This window comes from Heptranchias perlo, chromosome 12 (assembly GCF_035084215.1).
Source record: "Heptranchias perlo isolate sHepPer1 chromosome 12, sHepPer1.hap1, whole genome shotgun sequence".
In the NCBI taxonomy this organism is placed as follows: Eukaryota; Metazoa; Chordata; class Chondrichthyes; order Hexanchiformes; family Hexanchidae; genus Heptranchias; species Heptranchias perlo.
Genome location: NC_090336.1, coordinates 26,176,583 through 26,188,090, shown reverse-complemented (window position 1 = coordinate 26,188,090; position 11,508 = coordinate 26,176,583).

The window sequence follows — 11,508 nt, the reverse complement described above, 5'->3', positions numbered from 1 at the left end:
ACACACACTTTGGTTCTGTCTTCACAAAGGAGGACACAAATAACCTCCCAGAAATATTAGGGAACCAACAGTGTTAATGAGAGCGAGGAACTGAAGGAAACCAGTATTAGTAAAAAAATAGTGCTAGGGAAATTAATGGGGCTAAAGGCTGACAAATCCCCAGGGCCTGATAATCTACATCACAGAGTACTAAAGGAAGTGGCCCTGGAAATAGTGGATGCATTGGTGATCATCTTCCAAAATTCTATAGACTCTGGAACAGTTCCTACAGATTGGAGGATGGCAAATGTAAACCCACTATTTAAAAAAGGAGGGAGAGAAAAAACAGGGAATTACAGCCTAACATCAGTAGTGGGGAAAATGCTCGTCTATTATAAGAGATGTGATAACAGAACACTTGGAGGGCATTAATGGGATTGGACAAAGTCAGCATGGGTTTATGAAAGGGAAATCATGCTTAACAAATCTACTGGAGTTTTTTGTGTATGTAACTAGTGGAATAGATAGGGGAGAACCAGTGGATGTGGTGTATTTGAATTTTCAGAAGGCTTTTGATAAGGTCCCACACAAGAGGTTAGTGTGCAAAATTAAAGCACATGGGATTGGGGGGAATATACTGGCATGGATTGAGAATTGGTTGACAGACAGGAAAAAGAGAATAGGAATAAATGGCTTTTTCTCTTCTCCTCTTTGTACTAAGCCAATAACCGTAACCGGTGACCTCCGGTCAACAGGCCCCAGCTATTCACAACATATATCAATGATTTGGATGAGGGAACTAAATGTAACATTTCCAAGCTTGCAGATGACACAAAGCTGGGGTGGAATGTAAGCTGTGAGGAGGATGCAAAGAGGCTCAAATGTGATTTAGGCAAGTTGGGTGAGTGGGCAAGAACATGGCAGATGCAGTATAACATGGATAAATGTGATGTTATCCACTTTGGTTGTAAAAACAGAAAAACAGGTTATTATCTGAAAGGTGATAGATTGGGAAAAGGAGAGGTGCAACGAGACCTGGGTGTCCTTGTACATCAGTCGCTGAAAGCGAGCATTCAGGTGCAGCAAGCAGTTAGGAAGGCGAATGGTATGTTGGCCTTCATTGCAAGAGGATTTGAGTACAGGAGCAGGGATGTCTTACTGCAGTTATACAGTGCCTTGGTGAGACCACACCTGGAGTATTGTGTGCAGTTTTGGTCTCCTTATCTGAGGAAGGATGTCCTTGCCATGGAGGGAGTGCAATGAAGGTTTACCAGACTGATTCCTGGGATGGCAGGACTGACGTATGAGGAGAGATTGGGTCGACTTGGCCTATATTTACTAGAGCTTAGAAGAATGAGAGGTGATCTCATCGAAACACATAAAATTCTAACAGGACCAGACAGACTAGATGCAGGGAGGATGTTCCCAATGGCTGGGGAGTCCAGAACCAGGGGTCACAGTCTCAGGATACGGGGTATGCCATTTAGAACCGAGATGGGGAGAAATTTCTTCACTCAGATGGTGGTGAACCTGTGTAATTCTCTACCACAGAAGGCAGTGGAGGCCAAGTCACTGAATATATTTAAGAAGGAGCTAGATAGATTTCTAGAAACAAAAGGCATCAAGGGGTATGGGGAGAGAGCGGGAATATGGTATTGAGATAGAGGATCAGCCATGATCATATTGAATGGCGGAGCAGACTCGTAGGGCCCAATGGCCTACTCCTGCTCCTATTTTCTATGTTTCTATGTTTACAGCATGTAGGGCATTGCATCAGGGCCTTCTGATTTATAATAACAGGATAGGTCAAATTAATTTTTATTAAATGATATTCTGGTATATTTACTGATTTCTCTTGCTCCAGCTTTCCCTCGTCCACCCAATCCCATTCCGTTATTAAAATGCTCCAATGCAGAGTGTTTGTAACAACGGAATATTTGTATTTCAAAAAGCAGCAACACCAGATAACTCCTTAAAGCAAGAATGCTTGAGATTTCATAAGTTCTACAGAGTGACTGAATCAGTTTTAAAACATAAAATCCAGGAGGGAGGGAAAACAGAGAAACTCCTGTAAAAGTATAGGTATCACCCTAATTTGACAGCAGTTGGTACTAAATTAGCCCAAATAAAATCACAGGATGGTTGGTGTGGGAGTTGACAAAATGTCAAACTGGTACCTTAGGGTGCTGAGGCACATTGTTGGGGCAGAATAGAGGAGGTTGTACTCTCCATCTAACCATCTAATCATGCTATATCTGATCTTGGAGCACTTTCTGCTGATACTGGGGGCACAATTTTAATAAGACAGGATGGCAGCGGCGGGGTGGGGGGGCGCAATGGGCGCGGGGCAAACGCAAATAATAAAAACTTATCGTTCCCCACGTGGTCACGACTTAATTGCTGGCCAATGATCTTGTTTCCGGTTTTGCTGTCTGAAAGCTGTGCAGCGGGTGGACTGCGCAGCCACATGACAGGCTGTCAGCTGCAGAGTCTAGATTTAAAGGGCCATTGCTCCAATGGATTTTGCTGGAGCAAGGAGCAAGAAGACCCAATGGAGCAGCACAGGGGCGAGGCTGCTCCAAGATTCAGCGATGCCTCACTTGAGGTGCTGCGGGCCAGGGTGAGGAGGAGAAGGGAAATATTTTACCCGGCCGACAGGAGGAAGTGCCCTGCCTCTGCCATCAAGAAGGCCTGGCTCAAGGTGGCAGAAGAGGTCACCAGCAGGAGCAACATATCCCGCACCTGGATCCAGTGCAAGAAGCGTTTCAATGACCTAACCAGGTCAGCAAAAGTGAGTACACTCACTGATTTTCCTGCATTCCGTGTTCCACATCACCCCCCTTCCACCCCCCCAACTCATTCTGCACTGCCAAGACTACTCCATCACATCACTCCTCACACCCAATTAAGGCTCATCCTCAACTTACCTTCACTTCCTCAGCATTTCCTCACCTCCCCATTTGTGACCCCACCACTGCCACTCACCCCAATCCTGATCCAATGTGTCTCTGTCTGATACTCAACCTCTGATGCACTTCTTTTACGGTCAGCCTCGCCCAAAGCAATGAATTCATCGGCTGACCACTTCACCATCACTCACTCACACGTCTGTATTTTCTCCCCTTCTAGCAAACGAGAGCAGAAAATGCACGTGAGGGGGCACACACAGCATGACTTGATGTTAACAATGATTGGCATGTTGAACACCTCAGTATGTTCATCACAACATGACACATCTGTGATGATGCTTAATAATGCCTTCTGTTCTCTTACAGACCCTTCAACGACCGCAGTCACGGGAGAAAGTGATTCCTCAGAGGCGTTCCCGGCCTCTGAGGGTGCACCGTCACATCTTAGTGAGTCATCCACCAGCGCAGATTCTCATACCTTGTTTGGTCCTAGTTAGTTGGGTTGGCACCTGGTGAGTCACCACACACTAGTGAGCATGAGCAGCACTGGTGGCAGGGGCAGCTGTGGAGAGTCCGCGTCGGTGGGCGCACTCCTCTCCAGGCTCTGCTCAGCTGGATGCAGGTGCTGAACCCTGAGGGCCATCATTTAAAAGGAGAATGATTGAGGGACGTCAGCACATTTGCGAGGTACTGGAACAGGTGCCACGCACACTCTCCACAAGAGCGCAGAGGATGGAGGAGTCCAACTCCTGCTTTAGTGGAATGGTGGCACAAGTATGGGAGAGAATCTCTGAGATAGTGTCACAGAGAGGTGAGGGAATCATTAAGATAGTGTCACAGGGATGTGAGCAACTGTCTGGGATAGTGTTGCACGTAACTGCTGAAATATCTGAGGTAGTGTCGCAGGTAAGTGCGGGAATGTGTGCAATGGGGAGAAGGCTAGCCTCCATTGAGCTTCAAGCACGGCTCACAAATGAGTCCATTCAGGGCCTGACAACGGCTGTTCAGACTCACGGTGAACAACATTCGGCCGCCTTAAACAGGCAGACAGAAACTTTACAACTGGGCTTCCAAAGCATCATACATGTCCTCCAAACTATTCTCCAGCAGGGTGGTAGGAGTGATGTGGGCCTGGTCCAGGAGAGGGATGATGGTGAAAGGGGACATGGAAGTGGGGACACCACTCAAAGTGCTCCCACCTTGCCCCCAACCGTTGCCCCCCTCTCAACCAGTAGCCACAATGCTGCCTCCTTTCTAGTTGGCCAAGTCTGCCCCTGCACAGGTGCAGGTGGAACAGTCTTTGGTGGGGCCCTCACGGTCTCCAAAACCCAGAGGGTGTAGGCCGAAAGCATCTAAGTAGTCAGGGCATGAACATGAGCAACCTGCCACTACCTCTGCTGCAGCCACAGGGGATGCACCACGTAGAAGTAATAGGAAGAGAAAGGCTAAGGATTTGTGATCACGAAGGGTGTGCACAAGGGCGTCTGACAGACTGTCATGTTTCTCATTTAGATTTAGTTTCTGTTGAAGTCACATTAAATGTTATCATTCTCACCACTACTGCCACGTCTTGCCCATTCTTGACTGCCTTTTGTGATAGCGCTCTTTCATGTGCTTCATCATGAAAAGTGACACTTGATGCCACTCAGTGTGCAGGGGCAGACTCGGCCAACCAGAAAGGAGGCAGCATTGTGGGTACTGGTTGAGAGGGGGGCAACGGTTGGGAGCGGTTGGGGGCAAGGTGGGAGCGCTTTGAGTGATGTCCCCACTTCCATGTCCCCTTTCACCATCATCCCTCTCCTGGACCAGGCCCACATCACTCCTACCACCCTGCTGGAGAACAGTAGATGTATGTATAGTTGCAGGTCTGTTTTGTGCAGGGGGTGGGGCGGGGCGCTGCTGGTGTTGGCGCTGGTCTTTCCAGGTGGTGTGAGGACTGGACTGTTCTCACTTTGTGATCTTATGAGAACCATTCACCTATGAGCGACTCCCTGGCCTCACGAACAGCCAGGTGAGCCGCTGCTCTGCTCATGGATTCATCCTCCTCCTCCTCCTCCTCCTGCTCCTCCTGCTCCTCCTCCTGCTGCTGCTCCTCCTCCTTCTCCTCCTGCTGCTGCTCCTCCTTCTCCTCTTCCTCCTCCTCCTCCTGCTCCTCCTCCTCCTCCTCCTGCTGCTGCTCTTCCTCCTCCTCCTCCTCTTCCTCCTCCTCCTGCTCCTCCTCCTCCTCCTCCTGCTGCTGCTCCTCCTCCTCCTCCTCTTCCTCCTCCTCCTGCTGCTCCTCCTCCTCCTTCTCGTCGTCGTCCTCCTCCTCCTTCTGCTGCTGCTCCTCCTCAATGTTCATTGCAGAAGCGGATGATGGATGAGGGCATGGGGCTTCATCAACCGGTACCCCTCTCTGTTGTGCCATGTTGTGCAGGAAACACACACTACTATAATGTGACCCACTCTCACTGGTACGTATTGAAGCGCTCCCCCCGAACGATTGAGGCACCGAAATCGCATCTTGAGCAGCCCTATCGCATGTTCAATTATAGACCTGGTGGCATTGTAGCTATTGTTGTATTGACGCTGTGCTCACTGATGGGGTTGCTCAGAGGTGTCATGAGCCATGGGTGCAGGGTGTGTCCTTTGTCCCCGAGGAGCCAGCCCTTAAGGCTGTTTGGTGCATGGAAGAGGCCCGGGATGTTTGATTCCCTCAGAATGAACGAATCATAGCAGCTGTCAGGGAATCTGGCGCACACGTGAGGAAATCTTTTGCGCTGGTCACAAACGAGCTGAGCGTTGATGGAGTGATAACCCTTTCTGTTGATGAACAGTCCTGGCTCGTGTGGAGGTGCTCGGATTGTTATATGCATACAATCGATTGCACCCTGCACCCATGGGAAGCCAGCCACAGAGTGGAATCCCACTGCCCTGTCCATCTGGCTAACATCGTCCATGGGGAAGTTGACATATTGCGACGCCCTGTGAAACAATCCATCGGTTACCTGTCTTATGCACTTGTGGGCAGACGACTGAGAGACCCCAGCGATGTCACCAGTGGCACCCTGGAATGATCCGGAGGTGAAGAAGTTGAGGGCAGTGGTCACTTTAACTGCGACAGGTAATGAGATGCTGCCAGGCCCAGCCGGGAGCAGCTCGGCATGAAGAAGGCTGCAGATGTCTGCGACCACCTAGCGACTCACTCTCAGCCTCTATATGCACTGCTGCTCAGAGAGGTCCAGGAAGCTGAGTCTCGGTTTGTAGACCCTCTGACGAGGGTAGTGCCTCCTGTGACGTTGGTCCCTCTGTTGTTCCCCTCTGTGCTCTTGTGCAGGTGCCTGTGGTGCAGTACTGTGTTGTGGAGCTCCAAGTGGCGGAAGTGCAGGCCGTGCCTGGCGAGGATGGTGATGTTGCTCGTCCTCGGATGTACTGGTGAATGCAGCCATCGCCCCCCCATCCTGATGGTGTCAGTTTGAGGGGGTCTGAAATGTTGGTAAATATGTGTAATCAGAAGAATTCTGAGTGGAAACCAAGAATTTTCAGTCTAAATACAAAGATCTCCCAGCCAAAAGTTTGTCTGAGAAAACTGAGTGCCCTGCTGCAATAACTCACTTTTTATCCCCATCTGTTAAACAGCGATTTAAATGTCCGAATGGCTGCTGTCTGAAACCCGACTACCTTCCAATGCCGTGTTTCACACAGCGTTAAAATCGCATGTCTTCATCATTAATTGGATTTACGGACATTTCAAGTAATTGTAGTACTTTATTTACTGCTTTAAATATCTTCCCGCCGGCTTTAATTGGCAGCGGGACTTCCGGGTTCAGGAATGGCACGCACACCCAGATGACTCCGGGTTGTGCACATTCTTCGGCGGGTTGGAGCCGGGAATCCTGCCCGCTCCAAAAAAATCCCAATTTTCTTTGCCCCTCCCCCACCCCGTCCCCATTGCACCCGCAGATTTCTTTTAAAATCGTGCCCTGGGTGTCTGAAAAGAAAATGGATTCATTTCCAAGTACTAACACCCCTCACTCTGATGAGCAAAAAAATTCACACAATAAATGCTTTCAAACTGTTTTAGATTGTAAAGCAATTCAATAGAATGAACTTCCTACTTGCATGCTTCAGTTGAATAGTCAAAACCTCATGTGATAAAAAGCAGACAAATTAGCATCGTAGTAGTAGCATCATGGTATGTTACACCACAAAAGGAGGCCATTCAGCCCATTGTGCCTGTGCCAGATCTTTGAAAGAGCTATCCAATTAGTACCATTCTCCTGCTCTTTCCCCATAGCCCTGCATATTTTTTCCCTTCAAATATTTATCCAATTACCTTTTGAAAGTTCTGATGTGGAGATGCCGGTGATGGACTGGGGTTGACAATTGTAAACAATTTTACAACACCAAGTTATAGTCCAGCAATTTTATTTTAAATTCACAAGCTTTCGGAGGCTACCTCCTTCCTCAGGTGAACGATGTGAAAAGTTATTATTGAATCTGCTTCCACCACCCTTTCAGGCAGTGCATTCCAGATCATAACAACTCACTGCGTAAAAAAATGTTTCCTCATGTCAACTCTGGTTCTTTTGCCAATCACCTTAAATCTGTGTCCTCTGGTTATCAAGCCTTCTGCCACTGGAAACAGTTTCTCCTTATTTATTCTGACAAAACTGTTCATGGTTTTGAACACCTCTATCAAATCTCCTCTTAACCTTCTCTGTTCTAAGGAGAACAACCCCAGCTTCTCCAGTCTCTCCACATAACTGAAGTCCCTCATCCCTGGTACCATTCTAGTAAATCTCTTCTGCATCCTTTCTTAAGCCTTGACACCCTTCCAAAAGTGTGGTGCCCAGAATTGAACACAATACTACAGCTGAGGTTATAGTGATTTATAAAGGTTTAGCATAACTTCCTTGCTTTTGTACTCTGTGCCTCTATTAATAAAGCCCAGGATTCCATATACTTTTTTTAATAGCCTTCTCAACTTGTCCTGCCACCTTCAAAGATTTGTGAATATGCACCCCCAGGTCTCTCTATTCCTGTACCCCCTTTAAAATTGTACCATTTAGTTTATATTGCCTCTCCTCATTCTTCCGACCAAAATATATCACTTCACATTTCTTTGCGTTAAATTTCTTGTCATGTGTCTGCCCATATCATCAGTCTGCCTATGTCCTCCTAAAGTCTGTTTCTATCCTCCGCATTCCCGAATTTTGTGTCATCTGCAAACTTTGAAATTATGCCCTGTATACCCAAGTCCTGGTCACTAATATTTATCAAAAAGAGCAGTAGTCCAAATACCAACCTTTGGGGAACACCACTGTATACTTCCTTCCAGTCTGAAAAACAACCGTTCACCACTACTCTCTGTTTTCTATCCCTCAGCCAATTTTGTATCCACGCTACCACTGTCCCTTTAATCCCATGAGCTTTAATTTTGCTAACAAGTCTATTATGTGGTACTTTATCAAATGCCTTTTGAAAGTCCATATACACAACATCAACCATACTACCCTCATCAACCACTTCCATTACTTCATTAAAGTTCTCAAACAAGTTAGTCAAACACGATTTTACTTTAACAAATCCATGATGACGTTAATTTATTAGTTCATACTTTTCCAAGTGCCAATTAATTCTGTCCTGGACAATTGTGTCTAAAAGTTTCCCCCCCACTGACATTAGGCTGACTGGCCTGTAATTGCCAGGTTTATCCCTCTCCCCTTTTTTGAACAGGGGTGTAATATTTGCAATCCTCCAGTTCTCTGGCACTGCCCCCATATCTAAGGAGGATTGGAAGATTGTGGCCAGAGCCTCCGCAATTTCCACCCGTACTTCCCTCAGTAACCTCGGATGCATCCCATCTGGGGATGGCTTTTCTACTTTGGGTACTGCCAACTTTTTAAGTATCTCCTCTTTATCTATTTTTATCCTATTCAATATTGCCATTCCTCCTTTACTGCTACATTGGCAGTATCCTCTTCTCTAGTGAAGACCAATGCAAAGTATTAATTTAGTACCTCAGCCTTGCCCTCTGCCTCCACAAGAAGCTTTCCATTCTTGTCCCTAATCGGCCCCACCCTTCCTTTGACTACCCTTTTACTATTTATATGTTTATAAAAGACTATTGGGTTCCCTTTTATGTCAGCTCATATTCTCAATACTCTCTGTTTGCCTTTTTTAGATCTCCTCTGTACTTTCTGTATTTAGCCTAGTTCTCTACTGTATTATGAACCTTACATTTGTCATAAGCCTCCTTTTTCTGTTTCTTTTTAATCTCTATATCTTTAGTCATCCAGGGAGATCTAGCTTTGGATGTCCTTCCTTTCTCCCTTGTGGGAATGTGTCTACTCTTTACCCGAAGCATCACCTCCTTGAAGGCCTCCCATTGTTCAATTACTGTTTTGTCTACCAATTTTTGATACCAATCAATCAGAGCAAGATCCCTTTTTAACTCACTGAAATTAGCCCTCCTCCAATTAAGTATTTTTATGCATAATTGTTCCTTGTCCTTTTCCATAACTATTTTAAACCTAACGATATTATGATTACTGTTCCCCAAATGCTCCCCCACTGAAACATGCTCCACTTTCCCCTCTTCATTCCCCAAAACTAGATCCAGCACTGCTTCCTTCCTCGCTGGGCTGAAAACATACTGATCAAGAAAGTTCTCTTGTGCACATTTCAGGAATTCCTCCCCCTCTTTGCTCTTTACACTGTTACAATCCCAGTCTATATTAGGATAATTGAAGTCCCCCGTTATCACTACTCTATAGTTCTTGTATCTTTCTGTAATTTGCCTGTGAATTTGCTCCTCTAACTCCTTCCCACTATTTGGTGGCCTATAGTATAACAGCTCCTCTATTGTTCCTTAATTCGAACTAAATAGGCTCTGTCTTTGATCCTTCGACTACATCATCCCTTTTCAGTGCTATAATAGTTTCTTTGATCTATAGTACCACCCCTCTTCCTTTCTTTCCTACACTATCATTCCTGAATACCTTGTAGCCAGGAATATTAAGTTCCCAATCCTCCCCTTCTTTGAGCCCAGTCTCTGTTAGTGCCACTTTACCTTAGTCCCATGTGACGACTTGTGCCTGCAGCTCACCAATCTTATTTACCATATTATGTGCATTTATGCACATGCATTCCAAACTCATCTTAGACTGCCTCGCATTTGCCCCGTGTTTGATCCCTCCTATTTCTGAACTATTCTTTATTCTAGTGCTATTTGTCTCTCCCAATCCTCTATGCACCTTATTTCTGCTTTCTATTGTTTCATTCTTGTCCCCATCCCCCTGCCAAATTAGTTTAAACCCTCCCCCACAGCACTAGTTAACCTCCCCGCGGGGACATTGGCCTAGCTCTGTTGAGGTGCAACCCATCCGGCTCGTACAGGTCCCTCCTGCCCCAGAATTGGTCCCAACGTCCCAGGAATCTGAAGCCCTCCCTCCTGCAGCATTTCTCCAGCCACCCATTAACCTGACTTATCCTACTATTCCTATACTCACTAGCACATGGCACTGAGAGTAATCCAGAGATTACTACCTTTGCGGTCCTGCTTTTTAACTTCCTCCCTAGCTCCTGAAACTCTGACAACAGGACCTCAACCCTTTTCCTTCCTATGTCATTGGTTCCCACATGGACCACAATTTCTGACTGTTCTCCTTCCCCCCACAAAAAGTTCTCCACCCTCTCCGTGATGTCCTTTACCCTGGCACCAGGGAGGCAACACATCATGCGGGACTCACATTGGCAGTTGCAGAGATAAATTCAGTACAACACACTGTTGTTCTCACACATTTGTATTTATCACACCTTCATCATTTTGTGTCTTCCCCCATCTGTCCAATCCCACTCCCGAGGGAAGCGATTCCCTCATTTTGCACAACTGTGAAACAAACTAGGAAAATTAAGTAAAAAAAGCCGAAACTAAATGCAAAATCGAACTCGGTCATGTTATGAATTGAAAGAGAATAATATATTTGAAGCAATCATTTTAATTCCAGTTGTGTGACACAGTGGTATAAGTTTCTCTTACAAGTTATGCAACCAGACTAACTCGAGGAATAAAAATATATGAAGTTTTAATGAGCATCATTTCTGAATTCATATTACAGAGTGTTTGTAATAACAGAACCTGTCAGGCTGCAGTTCGAATGCGATCTCGGTATCTTAGTGATGGTCGAATTGCTTCAGGTCCTTAGACTCTCGAGTCATATAATTGACTTATTTAGTGTCATTTGGTTAATAGATTTCAAATTAACTTTTTTGGTCAGAAGCCACGGCAGCAGCTATTCCACCAGTAGAAGATCTTCACGGCCTAATTACTTAAGCTAGTCAAAGATGATGCACACATTTTCCTCTGCTTAACGCAGTTCATCAAAAAGATATGAATTGACCTAAGGGGTATTCCTTTTGTCCAGAGATTGTTTCCTCTGACCCAAAAGGGGAAATGTGCATTTCTGGGAATGGTAGAAACTGGTAAAAGCCAGAAAAAGACATGAAGGAATTTAAAAAAAAAACATAATTGCCAAATAACTTAATTTGATTAACCATCTTTCAAGAGAGGTTGAAACATATAAAACAATTATAATGACCAGACTTCAGCACCTATTCCCCAGTGAATTCTATGCTC